At 41.1% G+C, this 22,025-nt stretch overlaps 1 long non-coding RNA gene across 1 annotated transcript; it reads right to left on the bottom strand.

The window, feature by feature from the left end:
• Positions 1 to 4,304: 4,304 nt before the first annotated feature.
• LOC133487983 (uncharacterized) lies at positions 4,305 to 15,492 on the bottom strand. Its single transcript, XR_009791518.1, has 4 exons — positions 15,149 to 15,492; positions 8,020 to 8,108; positions 5,068 to 5,121; positions 4,305 to 4,969 (listed from the first exon to the last, which is right to left on the bottom strand). It is a non-coding gene; the product is annotated as an uncharacterized LOC133487983 (long non-coding RNA).
• Positions 15,493 to 22,025: the final 6,533 nt, after the last annotated feature.

Below are 22,025 nucleotides of genomic sequence, written 5' to 3'. Positions count from 1 at the left end.
TGCGAAGCAGCTGCACGAGCCTTCAGAGTGTTGCTCCTGCCGCAGCATCTCGCTTTCTGATTGGCTCTTCTACGACGTGACGTAATTGTTTTTTTTTTCCTTCTACCTCAAGGAGGAGGCCAGTTAAAGTCACGTTGTCCGGTCTGTTTACTTCCCCTTTTCAAATCACAAAAATAGTTCATACGCACTAAATCAAACACACTACTATATTTTAAATTGTGTCTAAGTTTAAAGTCATTTTATCTTGACCTGTGTGACTAGGTTAGGCATACCACGGTTTACGTTCACTTTAACCCAGGGGTGTCAAACTCATTTTTGTCACATCGCAGTTATGACTTCCCTGGGAGGGCCGCTACGACTGTGGACGCAAATAAATGAAAGATTAGCTCATATACTGTAATGACAGTATACACAACACTGATGAATAACCAGTTTTGAAATCAGAGGCCTATAAAAACATGTTTTTCAACTATCACATTTCTTTTCAAATGGGGATTGGTAACAACAACAAAAAAAATGGTTGTAGAGTACAGCAGAGTACTTGGTGTGTCTTCTGGTAGGAAAGGGGAGAAGAAGACTTGGCGGTGGAACCTCAAAGTATAGGAAATCATACAAGGAAGAAGTTAGCCAAGAAGAAGTGCGACACTGAGAGGACGGAGGAGAAGACACAAAAATATATGGCAATGTGGCATTGGGTGAAGGTAGAGGTGGCAAAGGCCAAACAAGAGACATGATGACCTGTGTGCCAGGTTGGACACTAAAGAAGGGGAGAAAGATCTTCAGTCCCCTCCAAAGGTATTGAAACACCAAACTCAATTCCTTTGTTTTTGTTGTATACCAGGACATTTGGGTTTCAGATCAAAAGAGAAATATGAGACAAAATTTCCGAATTCTAGCTTTTAGTTCATGGTATTTGCATCTAGATGTGTTAAACAACTCAGGACAGAGCACCTTTTGTTTGAAGCCACCCACTTTTTAAGTGAGCATAATTATTGGAACAGACATTATTAAATTAACTTAAAGTGAATAAAATTGTGCGGCACGGTGACCGACTGGTTAGAGCGTCAGCCTCACAGTTCTGAGGTCCCGGGTTCAATCCCCGGCCCCGCCTGTGTGGAGTTTGCATGTTCTCCCCGTGCCTGCGTGGGTTTTCTCCGAGCACTCCGGTTTCCTCCCACATCCCAAAAACATGCATTAATTGGAGACTCTAAATTGCCCGTAGGCATGACTGTGAGTGCGAATGGTTGTTTGTTTCTATGTGCCCTGCGATTGGCTGGCAACCAGTTCAGGGTGTACCCCGCCTCCTGCCCGATGACAGCTGGGATAGGCTCCAGCACGCCCGCGACCCTAGTGAGGAGAAGCGGCTCAGAAAATGGATGGGTGAATAAAATTGTATATTTGGTGGCATAACCCTTACTTACAATAACTGCATCAAGCCTGCGACCCATTTACTTCACTGGACTCTGGCATTGCTTTTCCAGGCCTTTATTGCAGCCTCTTTGGGTCATTGTCATGTTGCATGATGAAGCTTCTCCTGATCAGTTCGGATCATTTTTCTGTAAATTGCCAGACAAAATGATTTTGTGGACTTCAGAATTCATTCAGCTGTTACCATCATGAGTTACATCATTAATAAAGATTAGTGAACCCGTTCAAGAAGCAGCCATGCAAGCCCAAGCCATGACATTACCTCCACCATGCCTCACAGATGAGCTTCTGTGTTTTCAATAATTAAGCAGATCCTTTATTTCTCCATACTTTGGCCTTTACATCACTTTGATAGAGGTTAATCTTGGTCTCATCAGTGCATAAAACTTTGTTCCAAAACTTTTGTGGCTCATCTGTCTACTTGTTTGCAAAATTGTTGTATTGGCTATGCACAATGTTTGTGCAATAGCGCTGATGGATTTCCCCTCTTCTCTCAGCTTCAAAATAGTTTGCTTTTCTCCCATTGACAGCTCTCTGGTCTTCATGTTTGCTTATCAGCAAATGCAGTTTTCAAAGGTGAAACCCAAAGCCAAAAACAAGCACTATCTAATGTTTAGGCAATCAAGCTAAAAGGCAACACCCATCAGTCACATGTTCCAATACTTTTGCTTACTTAAAAAATGGGTGGGTTCATACAAAAGGTGCTGTGTCCTGAGTTGTTTAACACATCGCAATGTAAATACCATTAAATAAAAGCTGAAATTCTGAACTTTTGTCTCATATTCATCTTTTGATCTGAAACCCAAATGTCTTCAGTATACAACAAAAACAAACAAATTGACCTTGCTGTTCCAATACCTTTGGAGGGGACTGTATACAAGTTGGCCAGACAGAGGGCTAGAGATGGGAAGGATGTGCAGCAGGTTAGGGTGAAATAGAAACGGAAATGTGTTGATTGATTGATGTGGTGCCAGTATTGTGCGGAATAGAATGAAAGATTACTTTGAGGAGTTGATGAATGAGGAAAATGAGAGCAAAGGAAGAATAGAAGAGGCATGTGTGGTGGACCAGGAAATAGCAATGATTAGTAAGGGAGAAGTTAGAAAGGAACTAAAGAGAATGAAAAAATATTTTGAAATCAAACTCAAGCACAGAGAGACAGTGGAAAAGAAGAGAAGAAAAGTATGTCTGGTATAGCTGGTCGCAATGGGGCATCCAGTTTCGGTAATATCAATCATTGCAACCACCGACTCTCCTAAAATAATGACTTATTTGAGCATATGGTGTTCCATACTGGCGGCATGGTGGCCAGCTGGTTAGCACAGCTGCCTCACAGTTCTGAGGAGTTCAATCCCCGGCCCCGCCTGTGTGGAGTTTGCATGTTCTCCCCGTGCCTGCGTGGGTTTTCTCCGGGCACTCCGGTTTCCTCCCACATCCCATGGTAGGTTAATTGAAGACTCTAAATTGCCCGTAGGTGTGAATGGTTGTTTGTTTATATGTGCCCTGCGATTGGCTGGCGACCAGTTCAGGGTGTACCTCGCCTCTCGCCCAGAGTCAGCTGGGATAGGCTCCAGCACGCCCGCGACCCTGGTGAGGATAAGCCGTTTGGAAAATGGATGGATGGATGGTATTCCATACCATAGTTGCAGATGGTCAAAGGATTTTGATTAATACAATTTAAAACTATATTCTACATTCAATTCCTGCAAGAAACTCTTTCTACTCTCAGTGAAAATTAAATTATTCATCTATTACTGGTGAGGCAGGATTTTCTTTTTACGTGTGAATGGTTTGATACTCCTTAAAATTCATTTTCATTTTTTCTGAAGAGCAAGTTGGTTGCCGTGCCTTTAGTTTATTTTTGCTAGTGGGTGAGAGGCTTTCCCATTTAACGCCTCCGGTCACTGACCTGGTAAACTCCAAGGAGCCTGTGGCTTGACTCAACTTCTCACGAAATGCAAATCCAATTTACTACTGTATATAGCCAACAAATCAACACGGACATAGTCTGTCAAATGTATTTTTCCTTTTTTTGTTATTTGAATTCCAATGCCAAATCAGTCTCAAACAAAGGTCCCATTATAACTGCTATAGTGGCAAATGCTTTTGAAGTACATTTCTGGATTGCCCATGTTCAGTCTTGACGTTGACATTTTTGGCCACATGAGGGCAGCAACTGTATTCCCGTTGAAGCAATGCATAATTGGATTACAGCAAAGATCCCCGTTTCACAGATAGTCATTCATCTTTTGGACACCCTTGTCAGGCTGTGTTAGATTATATTTTTTAATATGACCTCTGGGATAAAGGTAAGGGCCCTCAAACGATATATCATGTTTATTACAAAAACAAGTAATTAAAAGTTATTTGTCAAAATGCAGTCATTTCCTTTTGTCAATAGCAGCCTACAGTATAATATTCACTATTTAAATTTGTATTTACAGACAATACCTTTTTATTTTTAAATTTCCAATTGCTGACACGATCCACAGCATGAATAGTGGGCTTGTCTGGTCTTTTGCGGCAGTTTGCAGATGCTGCAAGGATCATGTGACTGTGCGGCTAACTAGTTATGTTAAGTTATGTTTTCGTTTGTGGTCGACTGCTTGAGTATGGGTGTTTGTTCATACTTGTGTGACAGAAGGAAGAAAATCACCTTTCATTGCAAAACAAATGTTGGTTCCTTCATTATGTAGGTCTCTACATAATGAAGGACCATTAGAAAAAAAAAATCCTAATTTAAAATTGGATATTTTACCAGACATTTGTGTTCCATAAACTCTTAATTGACACAGTTGCATGATATATTATTCCTCAGAGTGGAGACAAGAAAATAAAAGAGATATCTTGATGTTTAAAACATAAATAAGCACTTTATTTGATAGATGAGTGAGTTCCAAGACCCCCCCCAAAAAAACACATTTATATACACAAAAATGTAGCCAAAATTCTTTACACCTTGGTCAAATTTGGGTTAGGAGGTGGATTTTTGGCATCTTCTGGATGGAAATGGCACTTGAGCAGCTGAAGAAAATACGAGAAAACATTGTGATGGGGATATTAATGAAATGCTGTTGTTTTTACATTTTTACAATTATTTATATCCTGAAGTCGATGAATGAATGCAGTCATCAGGCAGTAGATGCAATCTTGTTCGCAAATATGGTCCAATCTATACACAGTAAACCATGTTGGAGTCTACCCAGGTGATTGCGCAATCAGAGAAACTGCGGGGGCAAGTGATATGAGCTGATGATATCAAGTTTTCCTCTCCCTCATCTGTTGTTCAACATTGCTGAAATAGCAGCTAACAAATCAATAGGCCGAACTGTTGAGCGTCATCATGTCCATTTTTGGCGACGTATACTGCAGAGCTTGACCCACTTGGCCTTGGAAGTCCTTGTCTTCCTCATTCTCTGTGCCCGTGCTGCCCACACTCTCCCCTGGATGGCGGCGTGAGGCCACAGCTTCGCCTCTTGTCTCCACTCCCATCCACTCTTCCCTCACCCACTGACCCACTGGCAGAAAGTGTGGGAGCCATCTGTCGTGGAGAGACTACTTTTAGTCTCCCAGGCTTCTATTTTTTTGTTCACGGATTGAAAAAGTGATAAAAAAAAAATAAAGCACAGGCTTACTTACACAATAATGTAGTTGTGTCATTCTCAAGTTGTCGCTTCTATTGCTGAAGCACATCTGTAATCAAATTTCTTTAAAATTTAGATTGAATGACTACTTGCCATGTGTGATTTCAGTCTCAGAAAAGTACGGAAAGTACAGAACATTTCTGTACAGCTGTTCTTGGCCGCACTGCTGTTTTGATGTGACATTTTGGCATTGTGCTGCAAGATGGAGGACTCCCAGATAAAAACAACAACAACAACAAAAACATATGTGCATCGCTAAGAAAGTGCAGGCTGTGCTGTTGTGTATTTTATTCATACCTGATGAAAATTGGTGTAATTACTGAACACTCGTTTATCGGGGTATATATGAAGAAGTTATTTTTTTTAACCCTCCTACGCACTTTAAACACATTTAAATTTATTCAAACACACTTTATTCCTTAGCACCTGTTCTCACGCTCGCTCACACAGTTCTCTAAATAAGAGGCACAATGTGTTTGCTTCAAGCTGTTTATCCAGTTTATCCAGTTGGAGTTTAACAAAAAACTGACACATAAAACAAAAGAGAATTTATCGTTGTATATTTAAACACTAAAATGCTCACTCAAACGATGTTATTTTGTCAAATGAAAGTCTCCTAGCTTAATGCTAAGATATTAGGCAAAGCACTATTCACGGCTAATGGAAATTGGCATCAATGTTTATGTCGAAAAATATGGTTCATTTACTGGGTTTAAGGTGAATTAGTGGTTTGCACATCAGCCTCACTCTTAGGAGTTTCATGGTTTGAATCTCAGGGCACTCTAGCTTCCACCCACGTTCCAAAAACATGCATGCACATGAAGTTAATTGAAGACTAAATTGTACACACTGTAGGTGAGCGTGTATGGTTGGTTGTCTAAATGTGATTGGCTGGGACCAGTCCAGGGTATACCCCGCCTCTCATCCAAAGTCAGCTGGGATAGGCTGTATAGCTCACCCAACTGCATCTGCATTATTCTTTATGGATTAATGATTGGATCCACATGGTGACGTCTGCAATGGTCTCTGTCCAGCAAATCGATTCCCTCATGTTTGACACATTTGTGTAGGCCCTGCCTTCATCCTGTGGCCCCAATCAGTTCAGAGCTTGCTTTTGCTTTCCAAAACTTGACTTGCATCAGTTCAATTAACCCAAAAGGTCTAGAGTTTCCCAGTTGAGTTCGGTCTTTGTTAGATCCTAACAGTTTGGGATGGTCTTTGGTTACGGTTGTATGTGTGTGCTCACTTCTGTGGCTCCCGTTTTTCTTTTTTTTTTTTTTTTTTTTAGATACGTACACATACTATTGAGAGGCTGAGCTCGGCTCTCATTCACTTGGATGTAACTGACGGTGTACGTACATCGCTCATATACATTTTGGCGACAGAGACTACAAGCTTTGCTATTTCATCCAAAGGTACATTATAAATGATAAATAAGTATTGTTGTAAAAATAATGACTTTATATAGTGTACAGTATTTGCATGGCTTGCCGGTGGCTGGCTGGTTATCGCTAGTTTAAAACCCAGAAATGTATTTTTAGCGTGTGTGAAAGTTTATGTTCATTTTGATTGGCTGTAATCTGCAAATTGCTACATTGCACAACTGCAAATCCAGTGGCAGAGTGATCGGCCACTCATGAAAATAGTTGGCGAACTGTGCGAGTGTTCACTCGGGTATGGCTGCATCGCTCGGTGTGCAGCAGGCTTTAGCACATGCAGCGAAATGGAGGAACGTGAACCAGAGAGCATTATGGACGAGGTCAACCTATTTGGAGAAACAAGATATTCCCATCCATCCATTCTCTGAACCTCTTATCCTCCCTCGGGTCACGGTTGTGCTGGCGCCTATCTCAGCTGACTTCGGGCAAAAGGCGGGGTACACCCTTGAAGTGGTCGCCAGCCAATCGCAGGGAACATATAAACAACCCTTCACACTCACATTCACACCTATGGACAATTTAGTCTTCAATTAACCTACCTTGCATGTTTTTGGACCCGGAGAACATGAAAACTCAACACAGGGAGGCCGGATTTGGAGCTGGGACCTTAGAACTGTGAGGTGGATGTGCTAACCAGTCGCTCACCGTGCCGCCCGATATTCCCATCCATTGACATATTTAAGAGAATTGTCTGATATTGTCAGCTCCGAAAAGCATTTGTGGTGAATGCATGTTCTTGTGCCAGCCTAAAATCCACCAGCTTCTGGCATTCAAAAATTCTACTTCTCATTAGGAAAACAAACTTTTTTCTGAATAATTTTTCAGGTGTTATCATTAGCTAATTTAGCAGTTCACAACTTTAGAAAAGGTATGGAAACACATTGTTCAAAAAGTTGAGCCAACACTGGCTAGCGCTTAAACCACCTTTCTTTTCAATATTTAAGTTATGTTAAGTATGTATGTTAAGTTATTAAGACAGGTATTGCATATAATTGAGAGTAAAAAATATCGTGTACTGTTTTCCTTTGTACTTCGGCACATTAACAGTCTGTAGTTTTTAAAAATGTTTAACTTAAGTACAGGAGTTGAATCTACTATTTTTACCACTCTGTACTGTAGTTCTACCTAAATACAGTGTGAACAGTACTTTTGCCGCCTCTATTTGAATATGATACTTGGTGAGGTCACCACGTACAGTATCATCAGTTTCCTCCATAGGTGTTCTTGTGGCCTTAGTATGTTGTCTTTTTGTTTTTATAAACTCTCAATTTGTGAATCCCTTATCTTCAGTTGTTTTCAGAGAGGCTGAAAAGAACAACAGAGGGCAGCAGTGTTTTGTGGAAGGCACCATCATTGGTTCCACGTAAAAATCCTTGCCAATCTGTTGCCCAGGACACAGTGAAAGCCTGCAAATATAATGAAAGCAATAGGAAGCGCAGCATGTTGCGGCGGACCTCGTCACTAGCTCAATATGGAAATGCCTCACTGAGTGAGCGACAAAACCTTACCAGCGTCGCCAAGATGAATGGAGGCAGGTGGGCCACAGGGTGCTACTTCCTCTTTCCTCTCTTGGCACTAGCATAATTGCTGACGTTGCCTAGCGACCGGAAGCATGGAAACAGAAGGTGTCACTTGGTACCTCAGAGCTGGATTTAGCCAAATTGCAAAATAGCCACCACTGCAACACGAAGGGATGTAAACACGTAGTATCGAAACCAATCTTTAAAGTGTGAGAGAAAGCAAGCCTTGACGAGAGAAAAACGTGTGTGGTGTCCTCGAGATGACCAACACAGCACGCCACGCGCAGACGATCAAACAGTATGTCTCTGATCCCAACCAAGATTGACAAATGAGATCCAACATGGTGCCACAGGGCATCAAGACTGCTGGAAAATAAAGAAAGAGTGGAGCGAGAAGACGATACAGAAAACGCTAAGCTAACTGTTAGCTTTTGTGGTTGCTACATAGAGGTTGCAAACTCTTCATCTTGTCATTTTTATTATGGTGAATAACTTGGGTGACATTTTATACAAACACTATAAAATGAGTTGCTTCTATTTGCGAAGTCGGCCTATGGCAACAGCGCTAGCTTCAGGTCACTTTCTACGTGGCTACGACTTTGGTGTTGATCATTTGCATAACTATTTGTAGTGTTGTGCTCAAGATCACACTACCTGAGACCAAAACTTGCCGGAGACCAGAACTCACTGAAACCAAGACAAGACCGAGACCTTCGGGAGTCGAGACCGAGCCATTTAAGACCAAGATCAAGATAAGCCAACGCCGAGGCAAGACCAAGACCATAAAAATCCATTTTAAAAAACATGACAACTTAGAACAGTTAAAGAGCATTCTCTCTTTAGTTTTAATTTTCTTCTAAATATATTTGACAGCCATGGTCCTGCAACTCTTTCAAAGCACAACATGAACAAAATATAAAATGTGAACATTTAAAAAATAATAAATAAATAAATAAATTATTGCAATAAATAAATCCTTGTATGTATTTAAAAATAAAATGTCTAAAGCTAGTTTACGACTGCTGCTAACACTATAAAGGGTACAATTAGGCTCCCTGTTCCATAATTCTGTCTTCCTGCATCAACACTTTTTATTTCAGATTTTTAAGAATTCTTTCTGATAAAAAAAAAAAAAAAGTTTTATGTTCTTCCATAATGACAAAAATGATGAGCCAAATAAGGTTTGTGGTGGTCACAAAACTTTACGGTCCTTGAAAAAATAGTCACATCATAATGTAATTTTATCTACATAGATTTCCATTGCAATATAATACCACACAGTTTCTGTTGTTATTCGCTTGCTTGCTGGGGTTAATTGCAATGCACGGTATAGGTGGGAGTGAGATCTCAGTGTCCCATATGTGTAGTAGGAGGAGACCAGCTCTGTTGATGTTGATGCAATATTTTTGGCCACACAAATATAATAAAAGCCAGTTAAATAATTCTTATAATGAATGTGCTTAGTGTAGCAATTTTACCTGCTCAACATATGCACATATTTCATATTTCAATATTGTTTGACCACCACTGCACTTTCCTCGCTTTTTGCTCACCGTAAATGTAATATTGGCACCTGCAAAACCACCTGTAATAGGAGTGATATAAAATAAAATACCAAATAATCGTTTTATAACATTGTCTTCTGACCCTGTGAAGCAGACAAAGTATATCAAAATTATATAAAAACCGGCCAGTTAGCACATGCATGTACCACATATTAATTCATTTTTAATTGTATTTTGGATTTTCTCTTTGTTTTAAATGTTTATAAGCTTTTTTTTCTTAGTTTTGAGATGCTTTTACCTTGTGTTTGAAATGCACCATATAAATAAATTGGCTTGGCTTTGCTTTGATGATACCACAAGTCACAGAATTGCCCACTAAATTGTGAAACTAGGGCTTATACAGTGTCAAGTGAATTATCAGCGACTGGACCAGCATTTAAGCGGTAACATTACCATAGTCAACCTTGACAAACAGTGCAAGTATGTATAACATTGAATTCCTCATGAATTTGCCTCAGTTTGCCTCTGGTTCCATTAAGCAAATGGTCCCTCCTAAAACAGATTCATTATAATCAGTGTTGAGGCTCAACTAATTACATGTAATGAGATTATCCATCCATCCATCCATCCATCCATTTTCTACACCGCTTATCCTCACTAGGGTCGTGAGTATGCTATCCAAACTAACTGCAGGCGAGAGGTGGACACCCTGAACTGGTTCCCAGCCAATCGCAGGGCACAAAAAAAAAAAAAAAAAAAAAAGTGATTCACACCTATGGGCAATTGAGAGTCTTCAATTAACCTACCATGCATGTTTTGGGAGATGTAGGAGAAAATCCACACTGGCACGGGGGGACCATGCGAACTCCACACAGCTGAGGCGGGATTTGAACCCGGGGCCTCAGAACTGTGAGGCGAATGTGGTAACCTGTCGTCCACTGTTCCACTAATGAGATTATCCATCCTTCAATCCACCCATTTTCAACACCGTTTATCCTGGTTAGGGTCGCGGGGCGCTGAAGCCTATCCCATCTGACTTCGGGCGAAAGGCAGACTACACCCTGAACTGGTCGCCAGTCAGTCGCAGGGCACATATAGACACGGACAACCATTCGCACTCACATTCACACCGTCACTGAGTGGGAACTGATCCCACGCTGCCCGCACCAAAGTCAGGCGAGTGCACCACTACACCATCAGTGACTACTAATGAGATTATGTAATTTAATTACTAAATTCATGCAATTGTAATCCATTACTGGGAGAAATGTGTGATTAAATTACAGTTGCTTTTGGAAATTTCCAACATTGCATTTTTAGTTACATCTGAGCCGCAAACGCTTGGATTTGTTTTCTATAACAAATCTCACCTCCTTTAAAAGCCGACGCTTGTGATTGGCTCTCTCGGGTCATGTGCCATTCTGCCATAGTCTCAAACATGACATATTTTTTCCAAGCATGACCTAGAAGACTTTGGAACAGTTTCATCTATAATTTGGATTTTTTATAGAAAATTCTTCTCCTCCTTTACCTTTCGGCTTGTCCCGTTAGGGGTCGCCACCACGTGTCATCCTTCTCCATGTAAGCTCCTGCATCCACCTCTCGAACACCAACTGCCCTCATGTCTTCCCTCACGACATCCATCAACCTTCTCTTTGGTCTTCCTCTAGCTCTCTTGCCTGGCAGCTCCATCCTCATCGTCCTTCTACCAATATACTCACTATTTCTCCTCTGGACGTGTCCAAACCATCGAAGTCTGCTCTCTCTAACTTTGTCTCCAAAACATCTAACCTTGGCCGTCCCTCTGATGAGCTCATTTCTAATTTTATCCAAACTGGTCACTCCTAGAGAGAATCTCAACGTCTTCATTTCTGCCACCTCCAGCTCTGCTTCCTGTTGTCTCTTCAGTGCCACTGTCTCTAATCCATACATCATGGCTGGCCTCACCACTGTTTTATAAACTTTGCCCTTCTTCCGAGCAGAGACTCTTCTGTCACATAACACAGCTGACACCTTTCGCCACCCGTTCCCACCTGCTTGGACCCGTTTCTTCACTTCCTGACCACACTCACCTTTGCTCTGGACTGTTGACCCCAAGTATTTGAAGTCCTCTACCCTTGCTATCTCTTCTCCCTGTAACCTCACTCTTCCCCCTCCACCCCTCTCATTCATGCACATATATTCTGTTTTACTTCGACTAATCTTCATTCCTCTGCTTTCCAGTGCATGCCTCCATCTTTCTAACTCTTCCTCCACCTGCTCCTTGCTTTCACTGCAGATCACAATGTCATCTGGAAACATCATGGTCCACGGGGATTCCACTCTAACCTCATCTGTCAGCCTATCCATCACCACTGCAAACAGGAAGGGGCTCAGGGCTGATCCCTGATGCAGTCCCACCTCCACCTTAAATTCGTCTGTCACACTGACAGCACACCACACCACTGTTCTGCTGAACCTCATACATGTCCTGTATTATTCTAACATACTTCTCTGCCACTCCGCATGCAGTACCACAGTTCCTCTCTGGGTACTCTGTCATAGGCTTTCTCCAGATCCACAAAGACACAATGTTGCTCTTTCTGACCTTCTCCGTACTTTTCCATCAACACCATCAAGGCAAATAATGCAACTGTAGTACTCTTTCTAGGTATGAAGCCATACTGGTGCTCGCAAATACTCACTTCTGTCTTGAGTCTAGCATCCACTACTCTTTCTCTTACTCTTTTATTGAACATTCACTTAGTGATATTGTCTAAATTTGTCATTAGGTCAACATGGTATGCTATGATGGTTTCCCACATGCTGTACGCATAATGCAACAAACACATTTTTATTATGTATTTACATTGAATCATGTTTTGTTACTAGTTAATTATTTGTGTAAAGAACAAATACGTATGTGGTTACGGTAATTCAAACATAATGATCTTGGTTTTAATCCACTTTTTCGAGGAAACATCCTAGGGTCCTGCTGCCGCAGACATTGAAAATCAAAAAAGTGATCAAAATGTAATCAAATGTAATTAGTTATATTCAATGAAATGCAAGTCGCATATTCCACTATTCATTTTCTCATACAAAAATGTTATGGTTATAAACTCTTTTGAAACACTGTATGCTATTTTTAGGGATGGTTATTTTATGAAGGTGCTAATCTGTGATGTTGTTTGTTTGGTATTCTGATTGACTGACTTCATCTAATACTAACCTGTAGCCACCTAGAAACACAACATTAGGTTGGGATCATAAGACGCTACCAGAAAATCTCCAATGGCTCGACCTTCGCATTTATCAAGAGTGGCTTTCTGAGGTGCTTCGAAAGGCTTGAAGTGGTTTGTCTGCTTCTTTCATTATTAGACATTTTTCTCACCAGCCCTTCCTGTTCTGTCTGTCTCCTCACTCATTTGTGACTCTTTCACATACACTAATCTCTACCACTCACTTTCCTTTCCTCATTCCAACCCATTCCACTTCACTCTTGCTCAGATGTGTCCCCATAGATGCATGCAACCCCTCCTCCCTCTCATCCTCGTTTCTCTATTGTCCTCCATTGCTGCCTCCAACTCTGGTGCGTGCACAGCGGATGGCAGCAGCCCACTCAGTTCTCTCAGGGAGCAGAAGGTTTATCCACTCCCACTCAGGCTTTGCGTCATGGAACACAGAGAAAAAGAGACAGATGGGAGGAGGACATATTAGCTGCCTGTTTTATAACGTTACTTTTTATAACTCCATGGTCATCAGGACGACTGTGTATTGTAGCTGACAAGCAAGAAAAAAGCTGAAGAAAATAAACGATTGTAATGTCTGACCGTGTGCTGATGTGTAGCAATGTATAACATGGGATGTATAACAAAGCGAATTTCTCCTTTTTTTTGGATAAAGGTTACTTATTAAATTATTTTATTACAAATACATAACCGCAGAGTGTGAACAAAGGACTAATGTTTGTATTTTGTGGTTTGTTTTATATATTGTATTTATTGAATGGATTTCACAGTTCAGGTGAGCAGGCGGGCAGAACTATTTTCTCTGCGGCGAGCGTCACTATGAAAGCAATGGTGTAACCGTAGCAACTGGATGCACATCAGTGAATGACATCATACGTGACACACTCACATTTACGCAAGCTGACACCCCCCACCCCCCTCACCTCCCAATCACACTTTTACAGCTATTACTAGCATTGATCAAACAGCCTCCTTCCTTCCTTTGAATACAAATAAGGATTGCATAAGATTCTGGTCAAATTACTATTTTGAAATGCATATTTTATAAAATCCATTTAGAATGCAGACAAGAACATGTTCAAATGCAAATAGTGGATTTACATGAAAACAAAAAATAGATAAGATTTATAGCAGCATGTAAACAAGTGATTACATTCCATTGTGAGCTGATGATAAACAGTTAAAGCTGGGTTTGCAGAAAAAGAAAAAGGGACAGTATTTTTCACATTTCGCCAGAGGACACATGTTGCTTCAAAAGCCCCATACAGGGAGGGAGGGAGAGAGAGAGAGAGAGAGAGAGAGAGAGAGAGAGAGAGAAAGACAGAGACATACACAGAGACAGAGACAGACAGACAAAGAGAGAGAGAGAGAGAGAGAGAGAGACACAGACGGACAGACAGAGAGAGCGAGAAAGCGAGAGAGACTATTTCTGGACATTTTACTGAATTAACAGCATAGACGGAATGAATGTAAGGACACTTGCACTCACCGGCAGGGCCTATTCCCCAATTAGGCAATCAGATATAAAGCAATGCCCAATTGATATTACTCCAAATGACAATAGATACGCGATTTTCAAGAGAGTGGGACTTATGTTATTGAAAGAAGTACATTATAGCAAATCTGGCAAAGTGTGACGCGAAGTGCTGAGCGAGGCAGAAGTACAACTTGTGGAGTGGGGGTTACAGTGCTAGGGGGGACTTTCAACCAAGACTTCTACCATGCTTAAAAATTAAATACACATCATAAAGTTAAAAAATGGGAATATTTTCATAACAAAATGTAGCAGATACATCTAAATATACTGTAACAAAACATGCGACAAGTTTCCTTAAGATATTCTACAAAACCATCCATCCGTCCTTCCATTTTCTTTATCGCTTCTCCTCACGTGCTGGAGCCTATCCCAGCTATCTTCGGGCGAGAGGCGGGGTACACCCTGAACTGGTCGCCAGCCAATCGCAGGGCACATACAAACAAACAACCATTCACACTCACATTCACACCTACGGGCAATTTAGTCTTCAATCAACCTACCATGCATGTTTATGGGATGTGGGAGGAAACCGGAGTGCCCGGAGAAAACCAGCGCAGGCATGGGGAGAACATGCAAACTCCACACAGGCGAGGCTGGGATTTGAACCCCAGTCCTCAGAACTATGAGGCAGATGTGCTAACCAGTCATCTACCGTGCCGCCTCTACAAAACCATTTAGAAGAAAAATTTTATATCATTGAAGCAAGCAGGTAGACATTGTCATGAAAATCTCATAAGCATAAAATTTCCTGAAGTAATGCATAAGTATGATACTGATTAGCAACATACTCTATGCTCAGATAAGCACCACGCAGGGCAATAAATAAGGGGTGAAAACATGCATACCCTCAGTGCCTGCCTGGTGCTGCCGCCTTTGGTACTGAGTCCACCTCATGAAGGAAGTGTTATGGAGACATTATTATGAATCCCACTAACCCTAACAAACGTGATTGTTTTTATTTTGTACAAATGTGACAAATATTTGGAAAGATCATCTAATTTCATCTGCAAAGCCTGCCCTTCCCGTATGGATGTACATGCAGTAGGGCATGTCCTGCCTGGTGTCATGGTCTGTGTTTTGGTTTGGGTTGTGTTTAGTTTGTTCCATGTTTTCCTGTGTTCCATGTTGGTCGTATGCTCATTAGGTTGTCGTGTCCACCTGTTCTCGTCTACTTTGTGTCGACCAATCAGCTCTCTCCAGCCACTCGTGTCTTGTCCAGGTGTTCCTCGTTGTCTCGTCAATTTGTTTGTATTTAGTTCCCTGGTTTCTTTCAGTTCTTGTCCACGTACGTGACAGCCTGGATGCAGCAGCCAATCATATTGCAGCGGTGTGTGTTTTATGCAAAACCCGAGCGCGATTCATAATAACGCGTCACTTAGTGTGAATTGAACCCCACGCTTACTGAGTCTCCAACAAACCCAATGATACACATATTATTAATTAATACCTAAGCCTATCACGGTTGAAGTATGGATAATTTTGTCAACATCTTGTACCTTAATACATTAACATTAATGGGACAATTTCCAAGCCGCATAAGCAAACATGTTTCAATTATCCAATACTTTTGCTAAAGAGTTAAGCAATGCTATCTGATTCTGATCAATTCCCAATGCCGCTTATCCAGTGTCACAGAAAAAGCTGGAGTTTATCCCTACTGACTTGAGACAAAAGGTGGACTTTACCCTAAACAAGTCACTCACTCACTGGGCAATTATGTAGAGCTCATTAAGTAGGAGTTGTTTCCACACTCGCTGAACATGAGTCAGCTACAGCATGTGAACCATTACACTACCAATGACTCAGTCCACCTGAATCAAAATAGCAGTGACAGTCCATTCATAACATGTTATAGCATCCTCCATGAAGTGGGAAGAAGCCTGCCATACAACAAATACAAACAATTCCATTTTTAAACTTCCACTAATAATTAATCCTTGGCTGAGGTCTGCGTTTTAGAGTTAGTGTGATGCTTAGATTGGTCACCACTGGTGGTGCTACTGCTGAGTGGGAGTCTTGAGAGGGATACATCACACAATCTCTCACAAGGCACAAAAAATATGATCAGAAGGTTTAGCATTATGTAAAGTCAAATATGTTATTTGGTTATTAGTCAGTGCTGTGCTTCTGCCATACAACTGCAATTGCCCTATTATACAGTAAGGATGGCAAAATGCGTGAAGCAGTTTGTGTTGTTTTGTGCTGGCTACACATGTGATTGTGATTGGCTTACAATAGGTTAATAATACAGTTAGGTTTAGAATTAGACAATAACAGATTTTTCCTTTTACATCATGGAAATAAAATAATCAAAATGTGATTGATGTGTGGAATTTCAGCTTTGACTGAAGAAATTGAAGATATGACCTAACCAAAAGGGATAACATCCATTTTAGGCAAGAGTACCTAAATTTATTAAAGTATTTGGACAGGTAAACAAAGGTTAAAGTGGCCTCTTTTTCTTTCTTTTTTTTTAAACTTTTTGTTTAAGAAAAATCAAGTGGATAACAGTGTAAATATTAATTCCAGTAGTGAGTTGACATTTGGCAGCTGTTTGATTGAAGTAATATTAAGTCCATGGAGAGGTGTTCTCCAGTTCTATCGATGACGTCACACCAAGACATGGCGGTGTGTCAATTTTGCCTATGTAAAAGGGTTGTTTCCAGGGCAATTAGTTATTTGCCGATTGTTACAAAAAATAATTTATATCATTGGAAATGACTGCCAGTTTAATTTTCTTGATCCAAAAATACATGCTTCCTGATTCTCGTGCAAATGCAAGGCTCGCTGCGCGCCTCGGCCAATATGGCCGACTGGGCTGCGCCAAGGTGGGCGTTCTGGTGCTGCAGGAGGAGTGTCCTTGGAGATGCACCTGGCAGAGTGACAATTTGGGGTCAGAAAGTCGATTTAAACCTTCGTCTGCTCAGGCCATGTCTAAGTCCTGGCACATGGTAGACCGCTGGTCTAACACGATTTTGGTGAATTTGATCAAGGCAAAGCCAGACAGATACCAAGCTCCACTTACATATTTAAAGCGCGAGTGGTTATCACCAGTTCATTCTGTATTTTATAAGGGCACCGGCTCACATTATCGGTTGCCACACCATGGCCAGAGCAGTGACAATGCTCCACTCACGCACGATTACGCATCGTCCTCTCAAGGACAGAGAAGGGTGCAATGTCTCCACGCGAGACTGTGGGTCCACCACATTTAAATGGAACAAGAGGAACCGCTTCTATTGAAGTCGGCTGTAAGCACACCCGCAGCAAGTGGCGTAGCCCACCTACTCTCAGATTCAGAGGTGGGCAGGAACGCATTACATTTACTCCATTACATTTACTCAAGTAACATTTTGGGAAAATTCTACAGAGTAGTTTTGATGAAGCATACTTTTTACTTTTACTCCAGTATTTATGTTAAGAAGAAATGGTACTTTTACTTGTTTTATTTTGTGCGCCATCTATTTTTAGACTTTCATTTTTTCCTTCCGGCATTGCGCAACGCCGTTGCTCCAATCCACTGGGATTACCACAGTGAGATTTGACTCAAATTCACAAATCAAATGACACAAGAAAGTCACATGTCCTTAGACAAAGTCTTCTATTGGTCTTCGCGGGCCAATCAAAGTGAGTCGTGACAACCGCGCGAAACTCTTGTTTACATTATAGACTATGAAAAACAACAGCTTTAACGTGCCGTGTAGTTTTGTCACAGCCCAATGTTGGATACTTCACCCCACTTCTAACTTGAGAAAGCACCTTGTGGTAATTTGCAACATTGGCACTATTTAATGGTCACAAGTAACTGTAAAACATGCATTCTCTCTCTCTCCCTCTCTCTCTCTCTCTCGCTGTCTCTCTCTCTCTCTCGATCTCGAATCTCTCTCTTGGTTTCTCACACACACTTTATCAATAAATCTGGTCAGAGAACACATTCTTCATTCAGTCATTTTAGTGGATAAAGCAAATAATGTTTCTATAAGGCCCTATGCATGTGTTTTTTTTCCACTTAAAAATTGAAATGGTGGCAGGTGTGTGTGGACTCCCATTAAACAGTTTCAATGTGATCTGTTTCTCCTGAATGCAGCCACATGCCTGTTATAAGAGGGAAAGCATCATTCTGCAACCAGATTTACAAGTATTTGTATTTATTTTATTGAAACTTTATTTAACCAAGTAAAAGACCAGTTAAAACAGAACATCTCTTTTGCAATGGTGACCTGGCCAAGAAGGCAAGTTTAACGTCAAGTCTAAGTCAATAACATTTAGGTTTATTTCAGTTGTTTATTTTTTACCCTTCCTCTCAAAAAGATACAAAAATAAATAATAAACAGTTGCGTTGTACAAATTCTAGGTCACATTAATGGTGGGAAAAGTTTTAAAATGATTTATCTTGGGCAAAATTCTTTTACAACTCACAAACCTGACATTTGAAAAGGGGTGTGTATACTTTTTATACTCACAGCAGCCTTGTTCCTGCTTTAGTAATCTGCCTGGTTAGCCTACAGTATTGTGGTGTCTAGAAAGTGGAAACAATGTAGTATAAGACCATTTCTTGGAGCTGAATTTGCCTTAATTTGTTATTTTAAAAAGTTTAAAAAAAAAAAAAATAAAGATACAATTTATTATGTTTCAGATTAAGGGTTATTGTTTAGCAATATCTGATTAGGCACATTCATATATTATTTAGTTATTTTTAATACATTTGACATTCATGCTCTGATTTAAAAAAATAATCAGAAGTTACCCACTAGTTAGTACTTGAGTAGTTTTTTCACTGAGTAACTTTCTTACTCTTACTCAAGTAATTATTTGGAAGACTACTTTTTAGTTTTACTTGAGTCATATAATTCTAAAATAGCAGTACTCTTGCTTGAGTACAATATTTGGGCTACTCTAGCCACCTCTGCTCCGATTTGCCGGCCTGCACGCGTCTACGAAATTACCAACACCGGTCTAACCCCTCTCTGACTAAGAGTTGCACCACTCGATACGCAGGATTTATGCTGTTCAGAAAAATAGAGCCCATAGTGTTGCTGAGTTAAATATTTACTGTCAGAACAGTAATAATACAGAAGGTTGGGAATACAGTATTATACTCAGTAAGCTTGTTACCTCAAGAAACTGATACACTGAATGTGTCTTGGATAACTCCACTATTGCCTCAATTGTAAACAATGGAGAGTTATTCTGTAAAGGTGCCTTAATCATTCCCTTATTTTATCGATAACTATTTTATACATGTTAAGCGGTATGTGCCTCCCAAAAATGACCACCCTACTAAATAATCTCTAGCCTTTCCCCTGAAAATAAAGATTGGACCTTGGAAAGTTTTACTTCATGTCAACCATTTTGAGAAATCCTGGGCTTATATTAGTGAAAGGTGTGCATAAGTGATACTCAGGCTGGTAAATAAGCAGTGGAAGATAGGCTTGTGAAATAAAGTAAAACTGCTATGAAGTGGGAGAAGGAAAGCACAGCTCACGTCCGGAGTGGTTTTAGAGTGCTAAATGAGTACGGAGGAGGAGGAGGAGGAGGAAAGCTGAAGCAAGTGGGTTCAGCCTCTTTCTCAGAATTAACTCACGATGATGTAAGCTCTTTCACACATCCTGACAGCTGCCTGGTTACAGTGCTCAGCCTGTCCCATAACATCTATGCTCATTTCAGCTGGCAGCCCCTCCCACTGGGCACACATGCTCATTTTAGATCCTTTAGATGAGTCTTGCTATTTACTGTTTGCATCCAATGTATGCACAAGTGGACACGGATCTCCTTTTTAAAAAAATAAAACATAAATAAAAAATAATATGTATACAATAACATTTACATATATATAAAAAGAATATAAACTAGTAAAATTATTACATTATGTATTCATATTTTGGTACAACCATCTGTAAGGTTTGACCAACACTTTATGTCACTGTAACTTCAAATTTAGGTTGGACTCCTTGAAGTATCATCCTCAAACTTCCAGGAAATATTCTATTGTATTTTAAGGCATAATATTATACGTCAAATCAGGAACCCTATTGATTTGAATGACATCCGACACAATATGACCTATAGCTGAGGCCAAAGGCACTCCACCAGTCATACTTACCAACCAAATATCCACAAATATTGAGGATTTTTTTTTTAATCTATGTCCAACTGTGAGAAATACAGGTACTAATTTTAAAATTGGTTTTCCAGTCTGTCCATGACGATGGTGCGTCTCAACAACTTCAGGACTGTTTCGAGACAAATACACTGTTTTCTAAATACAAGATCCGGAGCAGTAAACAGTAGCAGTTGTAGAATATTTAAAATTTTGCACAGACATGGCCACAGTGGACAGAAGCATCAGGGTTTATCTCAACAGAAAGCCCGAGATGACAAAACAAGTGCAGTGCCCACTGAGGAAGAAGAACACGTCCTTCAAGTCTGGCAACAAGGAACTGTACAGCATTGCCAGAGCCAATCTGAAGAGCGGGATCAGAAAGGCAAAAGCTGCATATGAAAGAAGCTCGAGGACTGCTGCAACAGTAACGACTCCAAGCAAGTGTGGCGATAGGTCCAACACGTAACCTATTGTAGACCCAGCCGTATGTCAGTGGATGGTGGCGGCGCCTCATTGGCTGAAAAGTTAAACCACTTCTTTGCCAGTTTTGAGGTGCCGTCACCAGAGACCTCCTCATCACACTCAATGGATCACAGCAGCAATGCCTTCACAGTGGAGGAGCACCAGGTGAGGGACACACTGGAAAAGGTGAACCCAAGGAAAGCTGCAGGCCGTACAGCATCTCCGGACAGGGGCAGAAGGACTGTGCAGCTCAACTAGGTGGAATCTTCACCCAGATCGTTAACCAGTCACTGAGTCAGTCCATTTTCCCCTCCAACCTGAAGTCCTCCATCATCATCTTACTTCCCAAGCGGAACACCATCAGCATCTTAAATGACTATCGCCCAATGGCACTTTCACCAATAATCACCAAGTGCTTGGAGAAACTCGTCTGGACCCACATCACCTCCTCCTTTCCCCGCGGATTCGACACTCACCAATTTTCCGACGGGGCCAACATGCCCATGGAGGATGCCTTCGCCACGGTCCTAAAGACTGCTCTAACACAACAGGAGCAGCAGGGAGGTTGCGCACGACTGCTATTTGTGAATTTCAGCTTTGCATTTAACACCATACTTCCCAACAGACTGGTGTCAATTTTGTCCGACTTGGGAATATCTGAATCCATCTGCCTCTGGATCAAGGACTCCCTGCCCCGAGAAGGTGACAGTAGGCCCTCATGTCTCCACAACCATCAGCCTTAGCGCCGTCCCTCGTCAGGGCTGTGTGCTGAGCACCGTAGTCCAGTGGTTCTCAACTCGTCACCCTGGGTTCCGCATTTTCTTTTGTCACAAAGTCGTGACCCACTTTCATAGAAGTTAAGAACAATTCGTGTTTTTTTTTTTTTTAAAATAGCCTCTGAAAATATTTGTAGAGTATATTACTGTATACATTTAAATGTTTGCTGATTAAACCACCATGGTGGGGCTCATCAACAGAGAAGAGTCGGCATAATGGGATGTCGTGGAGAGGCTGTCAGTGTGGTACAAGGACCAACCTAATCCTCAACACCGCCAAAATAAAGACGTTCAGCCTCTTGTCATTGATGTGGACTATGTGGAGTTTGTCTCCAAATTCTGGTTCGTGCCTAGGTGTGCACAGGACAACGTGACCTGGAA

The sequence above is a fragment of the Phyllopteryx taeniolatus genome, chromosome 13 (genome assembly GCF_024500385.1).
Source record: "Phyllopteryx taeniolatus isolate TA_2022b chromosome 13, UOR_Ptae_1.2, whole genome shotgun sequence".
Taxonomy (NCBI): Eukaryota; Metazoa; Chordata; class Actinopteri; order Syngnathiformes; family Syngnathidae; genus Phyllopteryx; species Phyllopteryx taeniolatus.
Note: the sequence above shows the minus strand (reverse complement) of the source record. Positions and strands in the feature narration are given on the sequence as shown.